The 17,155-nt window shown below is 45.7% G+C and overlaps 1 long non-coding RNA gene across 1 annotated transcript in view; it reads right to left on the reverse strand.

The window, feature by feature from the left end:
- LOC138939838 (uncharacterized) overlaps window positions 1-17,155 on the reverse strand; it is a 142,124-nt gene that overhangs the window by 84,190 nt on the left and 40,779 nt on the right. The window contains exon 2 of the long non-coding RNA XR_011447909.1: window positions 14,559-14,636. This is a non-coding gene — a long non-coding RNA (uncharacterized lncRNA). The remainder of the gene's footprint in view (window positions 1-14,558; window positions 14,637-17,155) is intronic.

Consider the following 17,155-nt stretch of genomic DNA (forward strand, 5'->3'; position numbering starts at 1 on the left):
CCTTATTTTATTTTGGCGCTAACTGCTACCGCTACCCGCTACGCCACCGGAGATGGCCCCCCTTTCTTCCTCTGTCCCCTTTCTCTCCCCCTTTTCCTAGTCCCGTACGCAAAGCCATCCTGCAACTTGAAATTCTCTCATCGTTACTCGATATCGCGTACCATTTTATCCAAAGAGCCGAAAGCGATCGCCGCGTTGAATATTTTGACACTTAATTGTTCGCCATTACGCATCGAGAGGAAAATCTGCACGGGCAGAAAGAAAAGTTTAATTATTGCGATTTATCTATATTATTAATCACGATAGCTGTGAAAACGATATAAATCAAATAGCTTAAGTTTTTAAAATGTCTTTTTGAAATGTTCGTTTATCTTAAACGTTGTGATATCGATTACTCAAATCATTTTCGTAATTACTCTATAAATATTCTTGAAGTGTGAATAATGGATTATCAAACAAATTGAAACAAATAAGGAAAGATATATGAGATATCGAGATGAGCATTTATAAATGGTCAGACATTTCTCAATTGTAAAGATCGACGGTAAAAGCTTATAAAAATTTATCGTGAAATTATTTTTTGATGAAACGATTAAATCCACGGAATTCCATAGCTCGTTAAAAAAGATTGCTTTCTCGTGACTTTACGGGTGTTTCCCTAAAACACCAGCAGCATTCTGTAGAATTATTCCCGGTGAGTTTCAGGGGCGGGCTAGAACACTAATGGGACATTAAATAAAAATATTCATTGGTGGCCGAAACGCTCGGGTATTGCACGGTTTACTGTTTTATGGAGCTTAATTGTCGGAGAAATAGGGCGTTACGTCGAGATATTTATTTTACAACTCATTTATTAAAAGGCGGTAGGCTTCTTTGCTTCTCGTCTCGAAAATTCAACTATCCTGATGTCGGTTCTAATCCGCGTTAAATGCTATGTTAAGCCATTATATATATATATATATATATATATATAATTCTAATTATGATTAGAAAAAGATCAAATCGCGGATGATTTAAGATCTTTAGGTATACAGATTTGATCTTGATTAATTGTTTCTTACCGATAAATGTATCGACAATATTCGATAATCCTATTACATTTAAGCAACATTTTTACATATCGCGCACACACAATACGTCAAGGAATTTATTGACCTTGTTGTGACGTCTGCTGAGTCGTGTCACCTTTCGACTTATGCAAAAACGTCACGTGTACACGGGATCGTCGCAACAATAGAGCCGCGTGCTTCGAAAGGGCAGGCAGGTTGACGGAAAAGGCTCCCCCGAACGGACGTCTCGAAAATCGTTCCGATTAGTATGCATCTTGCCGTATCGCGCGATACGCCTTACAAGCTGTCCTTAATGTTCGGGGCCTTTAAACTCTCTTCCTCTTTCCCGCGATCGGAGGAAAAAAAAGCACATGATCAAGAGTATGCGGACGGAAACCGGGCACGACCGTTTGTTGCCGGTATTTCGCACCCGGCCATCCGGTAAGGTCTCGAAAAATCGTTGAGGTCTGCGATTGCAATTACTAATGCATATTGTATATATACCACCCTCTTCTTACTTAGGCCTGTCTAACTATTTCGTAATTGACATATGATAGGGGTCGAATAATCGATTGGATGTCTGGTTGAGTAATCGGCACCAAAGTGATTTTCGCGTCGCGAAAATGACTTCGGGTAGTTTGTAGCATTATTTTACACAAAGCATAGAGACTTTTTGCATTCGAAGATGCGGGAAGTCGCGTGCAATTGCAAGATGCGAGCGGTTGAATGAATTTTAGAATTGTACTCGGTTCGCGCAACGGCAAATGTGATCGTAGCCATATAGCGTCATCATACCGGTCCACCTGCTCGTTGATTTACGGCATTCGATAATTCCCTGAAAAAAAATTGGTCGGCGTAAAGGCACGCTTTGGATGCCAGATAATGTTAGATTATTTTTGGAATTCTCGTTGCATTTGACTAACGGATGCAGTAGTCACAATTGCGAATGCGCACATGCTCTTCTCTCACCTGCTTCGATGATTTAATGCAATGGCGTTGCGAATAGATTATTTAGCGATGAAAGATCGTTTCCCAATCGTCTTGAAGTTATATAAAATTTATAACGCACGATATATCTATTTTCTTCGAGAAAAAGATATATAAATGTGTAATAATAGTTCGTTTTAGCGTATATATTTTTACTAACATTGAAAGAAAAAATTTTTCCTAAGAAAAAAGAAAAAACACTAGGGTATTATATAAATTTTGTTTTATCGTATAATAATATGCTTATATAAAATGTCATTGTAAATGATCACATTGCGTTTAAATGAGAATAATTAGATGGAGGCAATCGCGAATGACAGTAATAAATAAGTCTACAAAACTGTCAACTATTATTGACGTAAAGTTCTACCAGCAAGAAAAATGTCTACGTTCAATTAATGACATGATTATTTGATAAATGACAGCTTTGTTATGGCCATCAGCGCGATTATTGATAATGTTCGCCCCTGTGTTTAATCTTCATAAATTACTCGAATGATGGTGGTAATTATGGAAAATATTATAATTATCAGCGGGTTTTACATGACAGATTGAAAAAAATTGAAAGCTTTTTTTTACATTAAAATAAAAAGAAAACATAAATATAACGACAATTTTAATTTTAAGCGACAGATGGTCTAATAACAGTCTGATGAAACCAGTAATTATACTCCGTAATAGGTTTCTATCGCGCCAAATTATCTTTTAAATCATCTTGGCGAGTGACTACAGTTTGTCGAGGAACGAACGAAATGTTCGCGCGTTGCGCAAGCTTCAGGATAGAGAGAGTAGAGTGAAGAGGAGAGACTATCGGAGAATATCAGCACACACACACACGGGAAAGGCAACCCTTCGAGCGCGGCCGGTGCGTCGCGGCAGGAAGGAAACGCGAAATAAATATAGCGCGGCGCAGAGAGCGCGCGGGCCGGGCTTGGGAGCGGCGTGGGCGACGGGGGGAGGGTCCGCCGGGGGCCGGGGACTGGAACTGGACGGCAGTCCGGTCAGAAAGATACATATTTTTAAATATTTTAGTCACGGTCCGCAATCGCCTCGTCACGCAGCCTTGCCACCTACTGCCTGCTATACCCATTACGTACCTACTACTTACCAGGTACGTGCCTGGGCATCGCCGCGGGTACGCCGTGCGTTTCTGGCTTCCTCGCAACCCATTGCGGTTCTCTCTCTCTCTCTCTCTCTCTCTCTCTCTCTCTCTCTTCCTTTCTCTCTGTATCTTCTTCTCTCTTTTCCTCTAGTTCCTTTGTGACTATCCGGTGTGTAGGTAACTATGGCGCGCAACACGCGAGTTCTCTGTTCGCTGGCCGAGCGTGTGCGTGCGTTCCACGTGTATATGGCCGTATCGCACGACTCCGCGTTCACGCGAGAGCTTTTACTGGTCGAAACGCTTCGGCTGCGCCGGGAAATGTAACCGCCGCAACCGTCTCTACCGCTGTCGCAATGTCGTCCTCGATGGCTGACGTTGAAGATGGAGAACGGGCGTTAGCGCTTCCCTCTTGTCTTTCCAAACTGTTATGGATACTATCTATCAAACTATTTATGAATCATATAGGTCGCCTTTGGAAAGAGATCGATGTTGACGCGAAAAATTATTACAAAAGAATCGGTTGAAAATGTATTATTTTATCATCTCTTTTTTATTCTTTTTTCATCTCTCATTTAATATTTTTTTTTATTTGGGAACTTGTGCGAAACGAAAGAAATATTTTTTTTATCCATAATATGATTTAAAATATTACTTATTTAAAATATTAGATTAAAAGTATTACTCGCTAGAAATGTTCGATAGAATAATTTATCAGCATTTCTAGATTATATATATAACTATTATATTATTATAAATAAAGATTTTGGTTTATTTTTATAATAGGAAAAAAATCAACTGTGCTCATCACAAAATTGATGTCTTCATACCGAGTGTTTTTTTTTTCGGCCTTAAATAATCTTATTATAATAATGTGCATCAATTATTATGGACAGTGCATTATTCATCATGCGCATGCATATTGCATGTTCTTTTATCTATTACTTTTCAATTATTTGCGACAAGACAATGTTGCGTGTTGTTGTTAGCTCGATATCTCTAATGATATTTTGGCAATGTTATTTAAAGCGCATGTTTATTATCTAAACAATCCGCTTTTATACTGTACATGATACATTCCGTATTCATTTTTAGTAGGACACCGGATGTTCTCCAGTTGTCGTCTTTACCGGATATTGTATCCGTAAGGCATGGTAACACAATTCTTTTGTCTTGCCGCTTTGTTGAATGCTATTCTTGTGCTCAGCTTTCTTCGCAACTTCCCTTTTTCTAGATAATATAATATCGAAGCATTTTATTTGCTTAATGTGAATATAAATATGATATTAAGATTTATATCCTCTAAATCGATTTTGAATACGATTCAATAAAATGCGATAGAAAAGGCGTTAACGATGATAAATTTGATATCATTAGAAAAAAACGAGATATCGATGCCTGTGTCAGACTTTTGTTAAATAGAGTGTTAATTCCAATTTGCGAAATCGAACAAAGTAATTTTGCGCGAGCGTTAATGCAACTCGGAGACAGTTGCGAGATCTCGGCGAGCTTAGCGAGGATCAGCGCGAAAGATCAAGCGACGAGGAAAAGGTTTTCACGGATGGAAAGTGAAAATCCCCGCTAAGGTGGAAGCGGATTCGTCCTTAGGTACGCGGGATCTCGCGCGGATTCGAGAAGGACGGCGACTGGGAAGAGCGGTGGCCTGACACGAATTTAACGAGTAGACGCGTCATTAAGGGGGTGTTGGATATACGGGGCCGTAAGCCGACGGGAGGGGGGGGAGGGGTGGGGGGGAGGCCAGAGAGTTGCGGGAGGAGTGTACGGGAGCAAGCTGCGGTGGAAATGAAGGCGCACCGTGCCTGGAAAAATGCGAGCCTCCGTCTCTCCCCGCATACATTTCCATACATCAACCTATCTAGCTACAGTTGGTGCGAGCGCGACGCCGACACGGACGAGCGAGACGCGACGGGTGAAGGAGAGTCTGTGGATAAGGGGACCAACGGAATAAATCCAACTAATTAGACGAGAAAAACCGCGGATTAATTACCCGTCGCCTTTGCCTCTTCCTACCGGCCGTCTCTTCACCATCCTTCTCCCGAGACTCTTGCACCCTTTCGGCTGGCCGAGCGCGGTAAACAATTTTTCATTCCGCGTTTGGCGTCGCGTTTCATCCCTCTAGTCAAGTTTCCGATACTCTATACAAGAAATTATCTAATCGATTGTTTTTAAATGCAAACTCTCCCTTTATTAACTCTCTCTTTGTAACTTTTTGAAGATTCTAAAGTTGAAAGAAAATATTATTTCGATTTTATTCGATCTTTGACAATCAGTCAGTTTTGTTTAAGGATCTCTCCCTTCGTGTACATCTTTCACAAAAATGCTGATCTGCCGAATAAAAGGCTCGCGTTGCGCTCTCTCGCAAGGCAAATACCGGAACGAAAGCAAAAGTAGGGGGATGACAGAGACGCGAGGCTTACCGGGGAGTCTTTATAGCGCGTCTACAATTGTATATGCACGTACACAGACGTACACACCCCCGTGCGAACAGCTATGGAAGCTTTCTCGCCGCGCGGAGTGTTTGCGAGCCGTTCGAAAGCTCTCGGCTTCGAGCGAGTCCGTGCTGGGGGATGGTGGTGGAAACGGAAGGATAGAAGGCTGAAATGCAGATTTCGCGCGACTCTCGAGCCTCGAAAGCACCTCAACCTTCCCTGCTCGCACTCTCGCGCCTTCATCTCCTTCCGCGCCTACCCAAACCACCCTTACTACTACGGTTCACCTTTTCCCATCCTCGATCTTTGGCATTCAGCGTTTCTCATCTTCTTGGCACTCGTGTCTTCGTGTCTCTTACCGCGGTCCTGCCACTCGTCTCCTGTGTGCCCGACCCTCCGATTTACTTAACGCTTAGACTCACTTTAGGGCTTCTATAGTATGGCCGAAAGGGATATCTGTCGATGACCGACTGCTCGGATACTTCACTGAATACGCTTGACGTTTCGATCGCTTATAATCGGCATTATAGTATTTGACATTTCTCGCTAAAGCTACTTAATATAAATTAATGCAATGCTTTATAATCGATTTTTTATATATTTTACATATATTAATTTGTGATACTTATTGTCATTTATTTTTAAATATTATACATACAGAGACATTTCTACTATGCTCTGATATAATTAAAATTTCATCATACGTTTCGACTTCATAAATTTTACGAAGGAGACGTTAAAATACGAGTACCTTTCCACTTTCGCGAGATTGTCTTAGGCGACATAAATTCACCCCGAGATTTCTGTCAAACTATGCCGGAGAACAGAGCCTGGCGCATCCCGCGCGTTCTCCCGGATATATCTGAGAGTCTAATAATTCATTTTATGGAAATATCCACCGACCGGGAAAGCCCGGTCAGAGGACACGGTGCGATCGGTGCCGTGGCAGTGGCAACTGGGAGGGAAGAGAATGGCGAAGAAGCCGAGGGGGAAGGTGGGGGGGGGGGCGGCGGCGGAGGAGGAGAGACAGCATATTTTCCCCGAAATTTAGCGTGGCCGATTTCGAGCCAATAAATCAAACTGACCGGTCCCGAGGATAGATCTCCATATCGAAATTCCTTAGCATATAGAGTGCAAGCTTGCGTAACCCCTCGGACCTGGTCCGTCGGAGTTACTTTGAATCGAGGGAGACGTTAGTCGCTCCCGTCTGCTTCCTCAGCAAGTCGCCGTATCCTTCACGACTCGCGGAGATGATGGTCCGCAGAAGCCTGGCACGCTATTTTATGAGGCGGGTTTTCTGTATGGAGATGGCTGGCACAGCGGCGACGGCGACTGGTTGACTGAATAAAAATTACGGAATATGTTGCATATAAAGTAAGTGAAAAACAGACCGAGATGATGAATTACTGCGGGAGCAAGAGGGGGTGGCGAAGATAACGCCCAGCGCCATCGATCACGGGCCATGGCCAGCAATGACGCGACCTCTTTTCTCCTCAACTCTCACTGCCGCCTCTCCTCTTTGTGTCGCGGACGAGATTATCGTCTACTTCCTTCTCACCGGATCTCTCAGCCGATACACGGAGGCTCTATCAATTTCTTACTTCCTCCCAGAAGCTAACACGCCGCGGGTTCAAATGACGCGCGGTTAAACAAAGGGCTCGTTGGCGTTATTAATGGAAGCCTCGGCTGAAGCGCCTTCGGTATCATCTGGCCTCGCTCTTGTCATTTATATTTTGGAAATATCAAGAAAGAAATTAGTTTTAAGATTAATAATCTTCTAGTATGTTTTCCTCTTAAAATATAGCAATATCTATAAATATATAATAATAATTCTCTTCGACGATGATGATGTCTATACAAAAATTACAGATGAATCGATAAGCCAAATATTATTAATAAATCTATTTCGCGAACGAATTGCGACTCGTCTAGAGTCTAGATCAATTAAAAATCTCGCAATAGATCAATAAGAGTTTACGATGTTTCACATATTTAATTTTTATCGTGGTGTTCCCGAGCATGTGCATGAGCCGGATGTCTCGGCCGAATCAGATAGATCAGTCGTTTCGTTTCGGCCTTTTTCCGGTGATAGTCGTTTGGTGATGCTCGACGACGGTGACGGCATGACGGTTACAGTCGCAGTCCTCCTCTCCTCTTTCTCTCTCTCTCTCTCTCTCTCTTTCTCTCCGTGTCACCCTCGGCAAACCACCCCGTCGCGGCGTGTAAGAGCATCTGACGCGCTGTCCCAGCAGGCCTCTAGGTTCTTTAGATCGTATCACGGAGGTCACGGTGCTTATACGCCGGCCGCTAACATTTTTTTAAGTACCGACGATAGCGTCTACCGGACACGGTCAGTGCGCGCACCGATACGATATAGCCCAACAATGACTACGACCACGACGACGACAACGACAACCGGTACATAGATATATAATTCTGCAAGAGCAGGAACGTGAGCGTGGATGCGCGTTTATCATGTGAGAGAGATAGATAGAATCGGAGATAGAAAGAGAAGCCGTACGAACAAGCGCGCGGGTACTTGTTACTTACTCTGCTATGGAGAATAGCACCTGTCGCGCAAGGTGCTACCAAACTTCTTTCTTCTTCGTTACGATGATTCGATGTGAAAAAGAAACGGATAATTATATGTCGGCGATATCGAGAAAAATTGTTCCCGGGATAAATCGTCGGCTACCGCGATGAATTCGTCTAATCGAAAAAAAAGAAGTTGATGGAGAAAATTGCCATTTTTTTAAATTATGGAAAATCTGATATTGATAATTTTTTCCTCATCACATCAATTGACAATGAACTTAGATAGGATCCATTGTTAATGTTCCATCTTCGAGTAATGAAATCGATGTTAAAATAATGTGACTCTTAACGAGATTCAGATTTTTAATTTCGCCGACATTGAAGTGTCTATACGATGAGTCTTTACGTGAAAGGAAAGGTGGATATTGGCTCTCGTCCGGCTGCGTGCGCGTGAAAGTGTAAGTTTGGCTTACGCGGGCTGAGTGCAGGTGAACGTTTGCCGCATACGCGCGTGGAGCAGGTGGACCAACGATCTTCGGGGCCAGCACGAACCGACACGAGGCTGACCTCGGACATCGGTGGGGCAATCGGTGAGATCTAGACGAAACTTCTTTGCAGCTGCATTTAACAGTCCCGCGTGTGCGCGCGGCTCTATACAAAGCCCAATCGGGCATAGCGTCGATAGAGGATGATTACCAATCGAATTTTGTAAAGGAATCAATTACCCCTCATGAATATTCAGTGTTGAATATTTCGAAAAAATATCAACATTACGTATTTGGAGATTTTAAGTTTTTTTCATATTGAAGTGATTTCTATTGTATATAATCTCACATTTTCAATATCGTAAATGAAATCTTTCAAATATAATAAAAATTTATGCAACGATCCTGATATCTGATGCGAAAATAAATACATAAACGAATGTGGAAATTTCGTTACTTATAGTTCAATATTTCAATGTTCTTCTTAACACTAAATCAACCGCGCGTTTATCATGAAGCCACAGATTATGAAGTACTTTGCGCTTGTGATTTAAAAAAGATATTTTCCGTTCCTTCTCGATTCATTATCGAACGATGTCGCAGTGGATGCCGAATAAATTCGCGATGGAAAGTTCGAACTGTCGTGTTATCGCGAGGTCGAGACCCAGAATACGACCTCGGGATAAGGTCCCGCGAGCTTTCCCGAGATCCCTGCATTACCACGTGGGTATCCGCGCCCGCGAAAAGAGAGAGGGTGGAAGGGGGTGCGGGAGGCTTTGGCATCGGGGATACGAACCCCGGGTGGCAAGTAGATCCCTGCAACGGATGGGCTTGCGCGACCAAAGTTCCTTTCTCGCTCGAGCTTTCGCGCGGTAAAGCGCGGCGCTTTCGCATCTCGGTGACTTCCGGCAGCTGGCCTCTCTGCAGGCTTTTCCCGGAACTACAGTTCCGGTGAGAACTGCAAGCGTTCGTATCGCGACGTGCCGCAATGGCGATCTCCTCTTTATCGGCGCCCTCGGGAGCGCTTCTCCTCGACACCGTCTCTTTTTTTTTTTTTTTTTCCCTCCCCAGGCACAGGTAGACGAGAACCTAAGACAGAGAGGGCGGTAAGAGGGAGGAGACGAGAAGGAGTCGTCGGTCGTCGACCGGGCGTCGTCGTAAGGAGATATCGCGCGAGATACACGGACGCGCTGTCACGGCTGGCGCACTGCGCGGTCTAAAGCGGCGGCAACGTGTGCCGCTGTCATACCAATTAATCGCCGGGAGATTCTTATCGCCATGGGATGTTTTCAGTCACTTCGGCTCTCTTTCCTCCCTGCCTCCGTTCGCCTCTGTCGCGCTCGTCCCTGCAGATCGTCCGCGCCGTGTGTACCATATACGTACGCCTTCCGATCTTAATTTATGAAAATCCCATAACGCACGGCCATAGAAACGGGCTCTTTGAGAAAACTGGCTACGGTATCGGCGGCGGGAGTTCTTTCAAAAGCTCGTGCGCGCAGCGAGTTTGCCGCTCGATAGCTCGCGGATCGATTTGATGTCATAACCATGTCCGCTGCCGTAACGTGACGATGGCTTCGCTAAGCGATATACCGTGGGTGACTTTAGTAAGAAATATCGCTTTCGTATTTAGCAGAGTTTTGCGCTGTGAGAACTTGTTGTTACTTCGTAGTTCGATAAGGAAAATTATGCAACGGAAAGACGAAAGAATTAAATGGAAGAATGATAATTATAAATCCTTCGCGAAGATAAAGTAATTATATCCTATTTCTTCTTGCTGATAATGATCTTTTGGTAAAACTCACAAGCTACAGTGACTGAAAGTTAAGTCTGCCAAATTGGAAATTAGCTGTTTGTAAAATGAGGTCATTTGTACGGTATAAATGTTATACTTTAAAGTTGGAGCTTTAATTCAATGCTCTTTTCATCTGTAGAGTAAATTGAATATTTTGGGGAAGATCTGAAAGAAAGGACTCGCGACTATGGGTGGTGCCTCTCTTATTTCGTCCGATCCACGGGAACATCGTTTTACGTATTCCGCGTAAGTAGCGAGACTCGACCTCGCGGTGTGCGAATGAAATTCAAGGCGGGTCGTCGGTCAGTCCGGTTAGGATCTCGCGCTTGTCCTTGTCCCGTTCTCGCGTGTCGTCGACGACGAGGACGCGGATCGACGCGAACAAGAATGATACGCGCGTGTGCGGGATGCGAGAGAACGTGGGAAGATCGCGCGAGAAAAATCGGTCGATTCGCGACGGTAGGATTCGTCGTACGTGGCACCAGAGGCGATTATAAAAATCCCGCGGCACAAAGCCGTTCTCACGTATTTTCATCTCGATACTCGGGAACATTGATCCTCATATATCTTTGGTGAAATTTATTGCGATCGTACATCACAATTAGTCATCTACAATCGAGTCTGTTCATTCTCTCGCGCTCATTACGAAAGGTAAACTAAAGTCGGACGCGCAAGGGAAAAGCGGATGGTAGATACGTAGTTTTGGTTCGCGCGAACAGCGAGTGCGGGCCGATAGCGATGGAGGAGAAGGAGAGAGCGGATGCGAGAAGAGAGAGAGCGTGTAACCGGAGGGAAACAGAAATAGGAACGCGCGGCGGAACGGATGAAGGAGGGAGCGAGAGGGAGAGCATCGCGAACAAGAGGAAGCAGCGAGTGATTGATTTTTGTCGTGGCTTTGCCCGACGCTATCCGCTATATTCGCGATTGTGCAGACCCGCAGGGGATATTCCCGGCGACGACGGCGGGCGCCGCGACGCCATCCACCGATTGGCGGTTGCCATCCCCCAGGGGCGGCGCTAATCACCAGACCGTGCAGCAGCGTGAGTCTGTACTGCACTCGCCTCGAAAGCACTCTACCGTGCATCGGTGCCTCCGATGTATATACGTATACCATACATATACATATACCTAACTATCGTATGTATATGCACGATATATATGTACGTATACATGTACGTGTCGCACACTCGTGCATACACACACACACACGCGAAAGTGCACGCGAGCGAGCAATGTCCGAAGCGACAAAGTTCTCACAGCGCAAAACTCTGCTAAATACGAAAGCGATATTTCTTACTAAAGTCACCCGCGGTATATCGCTTAGCGAAGCTATCGTCGCGTCCCCTCTCGCGTTAGAGTCCGCGAGAGAGCGCATCGCGGAGTCGGGAACAGGATGTAAAGCGACGACTATGACGGGAAATGGAGTCGCGCGGCGATCGCTTTGTTCCCGAGCTAGAACGAGAGAGAAAGAATCTATCGGTGGATAGCCCGTCGAGATGGAAAGAGTGTCCTGTGTATCGAGGGAGATTCGTTCAATCTCCGGTTCGATCGGCTTGGCGAACCGATAAGGCAAGCGATCGGCGGCATCGAAAGCTGGTAGGTGGTACGAACGTTAGATTTAGCGTTAAATCTCTAGCCGGATAAATCGTGCGCACAATCTCGCACAAAGTTCAACGTCGTCGTGATATACGCGAAGCGGCTTCAAAGACGGCCGATAAGATGCGAGATAGGACGGATGCGCGACTCTGAGAAACGTCGGAATCTAACGTCTAATCGCTCCGCGAACGTGGGAGCCGCGTGCGTTAAATAAAGATCGTATTACGAAGTGTTCGGTGGCTCCGAGGGAAGACGTGGTGCGTGAAAATCTAGTTGTCGGCCACTTTACGAGTTTTTAATTGGGATAATCATTGTTTGCCGTCGTTTTTCTATTTCTTAGCGATGACACGTCAGCCACGTTACCCGCCTCTCTAAAAAGAAGATCGGTATTTGTTCGAAGAATAAACTTTCAAAAACGCTCGATGTAATCTATGAAAATCTATCTCATTATGGAGTGAATTGATGAAGGTCGTCCACATCGCTTTCGTGCAATTGCAATTCGTTACGAGAAATATCATGCTTTGAATCGTTAACTCAGTTCTCTGGCCTTATCTTTTTTTATTTTTCCACCAATTGTAAAAAAAGATATCGCGATAAATATTCCATTTGTGCAAAGTTACAACGCATATTTCATGACGCGGCATGATGCTCCAACTTTGGTGTTTATTAGTATGCAAATTACTACTCCGGATTAAACAGCTCCATACAAATATCTACCTTTCTACCCCGGTATTCCGGGATAAAAGCATTGCGTGTGTGTTTTCAATACCGATTTGCGTCATGGCGAAAATGAGCAAAAATTATCGTAGCGTGAGTTTGACGCGCCACAGCCGTCTCTCGACGAGAAAGCGGAGAAGCGTCGCTTGCTCGATTTTGCGGTTTTCAGTCGGACGTCGACGATCAAAACCACCGGCGTTGATTTACGAGGGTGTACGCCGTGGCGCGTCGCGCGGCGGAGAGAAACCTGGCGCGGATCGTAACTGGGAATGGGGTTTAGCGATCGCGCTGGCGGCAGCCAAGGCAGGCGGCAACGATACACACCGTTCGGCGGCAATGTAGTTGATAAAGGCCGATAAATCGCGAGTAAAACGGAGTGATAGTATCGCGCGACGATGGCACGGGTGGGATCGTTGCCGTTGGAGGTGGAAGAGAACCGGAGGAGAAGACGACAATGGTAGTGGCCGTGTAGGAGGCAAGACGGTGGACGAGAGGGGTCGAGAGGGAGCGACGTTTCTGCCTCGGCGACGGCGGCAAGAGGGTGCGGCGGCGGGCACAAAAGGGAAGGTAGTCGAGTTGCCCGAGGTGGGGAAGTCGCGGACCCAAAGTGGGGGAGTCGGTCGCGTAGGGGGATGAGAAGAGGAGAACCGGTAGAGAGGGGTACGTCTCTCGTTGTCGCTTAGGCGAGACGAAAGAGAAGCCGCTGCTACGAGGACAACGTAGGAGGGACCAATGGACATGCGCGGGTGTACCGCGACACCACGGCGACCTTCTGGCCACCTCCAGAAACAAAATGGCTACCTTGCCTTCTGGCATCACCGAGAGATGGCGATAGAACCCATCTTCATCCGCTTTTGATCAGGTTTAATAATCCGGACTTTGTTGACAGAGAAAAATTCTTTATTCGATGTAATAATTAAATCTTGCGCATCCTGTAGGTAGAAGGTCGGATCTTGGGTTTTATCGTGCAACGGGTGATCTTTCGAAATGATCCGCGTTGCACAAATGTAACTGACACGTGTAGCGAGGAGACTTTTAACTATACAGTCAGCGATTTCTTATCTGTAGCAACGTGTCCGCGAAATGGACGTACACGATTATGCAATCACCGGCCAACTATCAGTAGTAACTGGACAGAGGATTATCAGAGGTTACAGCTTGACTCCTACGGTGTATGAATTAATATTAGATGCCGCGAAGAGAGCGCGTTTACACGTAATTACGAATGCTCCTCTGCGGAATTATATATGAGCGAAACGCCGGGAGAGGCGTTATCGGAACGATCGATCGCGCGATTGATTTACAAGATGATGCTCGAGAAACCGCGTGCACCCGCGCGCGCGAGCGTGTGCGTCTCGCGCATACGCGTTCTCGCTTGTAACACAACGGTAGATAGTTATTCGATACACGGCGTTAATTTGTCGAAAGCATTCGCGTCAGCGGCGCGAGAGTGAATATCATTTGAATGCATTAAGCATTCCTGCGTATATACGCGCTATCGCGTAGTTAACCAGCGCGCGCGTGCACGCGCGCACGCGGCCGGGATCGCGCGCGCTCGCCTTCTTCGGGATCGAAAGCCATATATTTCAGACACCGCGTCTTCCGTGTCCGATTCTAAAGATAATCGAGTCACGCTTAACACGCTTCACTTTACACGCCGGCATTTATGCGCGCGGTTACAACATAATTATGGCCGATGATCGTCCGCGATAAAATTGGTCCTGCAACGCCGACGAATCTCAATGCCAGATTTATTCCGGCGAAAGGGGCGCATAATTATTTAGCAAATTGTTCACTTAATATTGATAGACAATTTACAGCCGATATCCGGATTTGTCATATACATACCAGGAGAAGAAAACACGGTGAAGTCGAGTACGCTTTATATATGGTATATATGATTCAGGTACACTTGATATATTTTTTCTGAAACAAAAGGGAAATAAATTTAGTGATGGTTCTAAAAAAGAACGAGGAATTGATAAAATATTTTGTAAAATTAATACCTCGTCCAAATCTAGTTTCTCAATGTTATATATTCAGTCTAGTGTCGCCGATACATCAGTAAAAATGGCGATCTAAATTCAGTGAAATAAACATTCCCCGAGGTACAGTGAACCCCGCGGTTTCTCTTCCACGGAATAAAAATGTCAGCGCACGTCTGCGGGCAATGGTAGCGTTAGATCGAGGAAGAAACGCGGAGGGATATCCCCTCGCTCCCATGCTCGCGGTTACAAGGAATCGTCTCGCAGAAATTTTCGTAAGACGGGGCCTGTCGGAGACATTGATTGGCGAGCGACGAGGCGCGCGGTCGGTCCGAGCATCGGTCGCTTCAGCGTCGACTGAATGTTTTTAGGATGGTAGATAGGAGCTCTCATGCATATTCAACGGCACTCTCAACTCCTCCGTCACAGGAGGGAAAGAACCACCCCGCTCGCCCGGCACACCCCTTCGACTCCCTATACCTCGATGGAGAGAAAGGAGATGGGATAGAGATGGAGCGACGACTGTTCGGATGTATAAACGAGAGAGAGAGAGAGAGAGAGAGAGAGAGAGAAAGGGAGCGAGAGAGCCAGGGAACTGACAGGGAGAGGAAAGGAGTTTGTAGGGGTGCTCACGATTTCCTTCATATTCTACGTCGGCTTTCGTCGACGCGGTCGAAGATAACCAAGCAGCGACGACGTCCACCAACGATCCCGGATGAAATACCGGGGAATGACAAGTGAATCGTATTGTACTATTCCGGACGACTTCCGTTGTCCTTCTACCCTTCAACCGTTCCTTACGCTTTTCGTCGTCGCTATTAAGTTTGCGCGAATTCAGGTCAGCTTCGACAAAGGCTAGGAAACTGCCATCTCCGTGACAGTTTACTCGAGGTATCGAGGATTTTTCGTCGAATTGCGGCAATTCTTTGCGAAGAATCGCGCAGGCTCTTAATGCCTTCAGTACCGAAATGAAACGCGAGATTTATATCAACGGGGTCACCGCAACCGAACCTCGTGAATTTCAGTGAGGCACGTGAAGCGTCCGTACGTTACCGTTGTCGAGGAAGACGTCCAGATCGGGGAATTAGGGCGACCTCGTATATCCGCGGGCCGGCTCGTGGCGAATCGCGTGGTTGCGATAGCGCGCGCCTTGACCTCGCATTGAGTCCGATCCTCCGATAAGATACAACGGCGAGCAGACGAAGCTATGGTGTTAAAGCCCAGTGTTCTTTGTGTGTCACCGTTGATGCCCCAACTCGCGATTGTCACGCAATTTCAATTGGCGATAGAGAAACCTTATACCCTGCGTTCGGATTCGAGTAAAGAACGCATGAGTCGGGAAATATAAAAATTGACAACAATTTGCATTTGTATGCAGCTCTTTATCGATTAATAGAAATATAAAGTTATTTTAGTATTACCTTTGTAGATTCAAAAATTAGTTGCAAATTAGACTCGTAATAATTTTCGATTATTATATACAAAAGTTATTTATAAATAGAATAAAATAATTTTGCGTATAATATAATAGTTTGGTCCAAATGATTTAGATTTATTCTCACGGAGAGACGTTTAAAATGAAAAGTCGGGGTTATCTGCGAAACGTCTGGCTAGGTGAGGCCGAGACTATTTCCGGTACTAATCCGATAGTTTTTCACTTGCGGGAAGATTTAACGCTTCGCGTGAAAGCCATCAGGAAAGCCAGATGTATATAAATACGGCTATATATATTATAAATAAATACGACTATCCGGCTAGAGAGAAAAAGAGATGATCCATCGATGACACATCAGCCGTTTTAGAAAATCACGAAAAAGGTTTGACGCGCGTTATGGGAAGCAGCTTACGGGAAAGAAAGTGTTCGGTTACGATGGCGATAAATTTCGAACGGAGGATTTCGCGGTTGAGAACTGCGGAAGCGTCGGCTATACAGTCGTCGGAGGCTGAGTCCGTGGCTTCTCCGGGGATTGATATCCCTCGTCTTCCCCTTTGATATCACCCTCGCGAGCTGGCGGGCGAGTTTCCCCGCGCAACCCCCTCCCCCGTTGCCACCCTTGTTCATTCCGGTCGACACCCCCCCCCCCCCTCCTTTGTGCGGGAAAGACAGATCGAACTACCCTGTTTACACTGCGACGCGATGATTTGCCAAATTAATTAGTCTTCCCTTGTCGCTTTCTCTCTCTCTCTCTCTCTCTCTCTCTCCCTCTCTCTCTCTCTCTCTCTCTTTCTCCTTTCGCCAATCCTTTGCATTTTCCTATGGACCAGGGAGATTGCGCCTGTGCGTTGAATGGCCTCGGCGTGTAAAAACCGCGAATAATCTTCGCCGCATAGAACCCGGCTTTCATTAACGGCGAGAAGGATGGGCTGCACGGTAATTTCTAACGAGGCTGTGCGAGCGGTTTCTCGCGGCGAGCCGCGTTGCAAAAACCTTTCTTCGGCGTCTCGGTCGTAGTGGTGGTA

This window comes from Polyergus mexicanus, unplaced genomic scaffold, assembly GCF_030449975.1.
Source record: "Polyergus mexicanus isolate NDT 795.1 unplaced genomic scaffold, iyPolMexi1.0 SCAF_2, whole genome shotgun sequence".
Taxonomy (NCBI): Eukaryota; Metazoa; Arthropoda; class Insecta; order Hymenoptera; family Formicidae; genus Polyergus; species Polyergus mexicanus.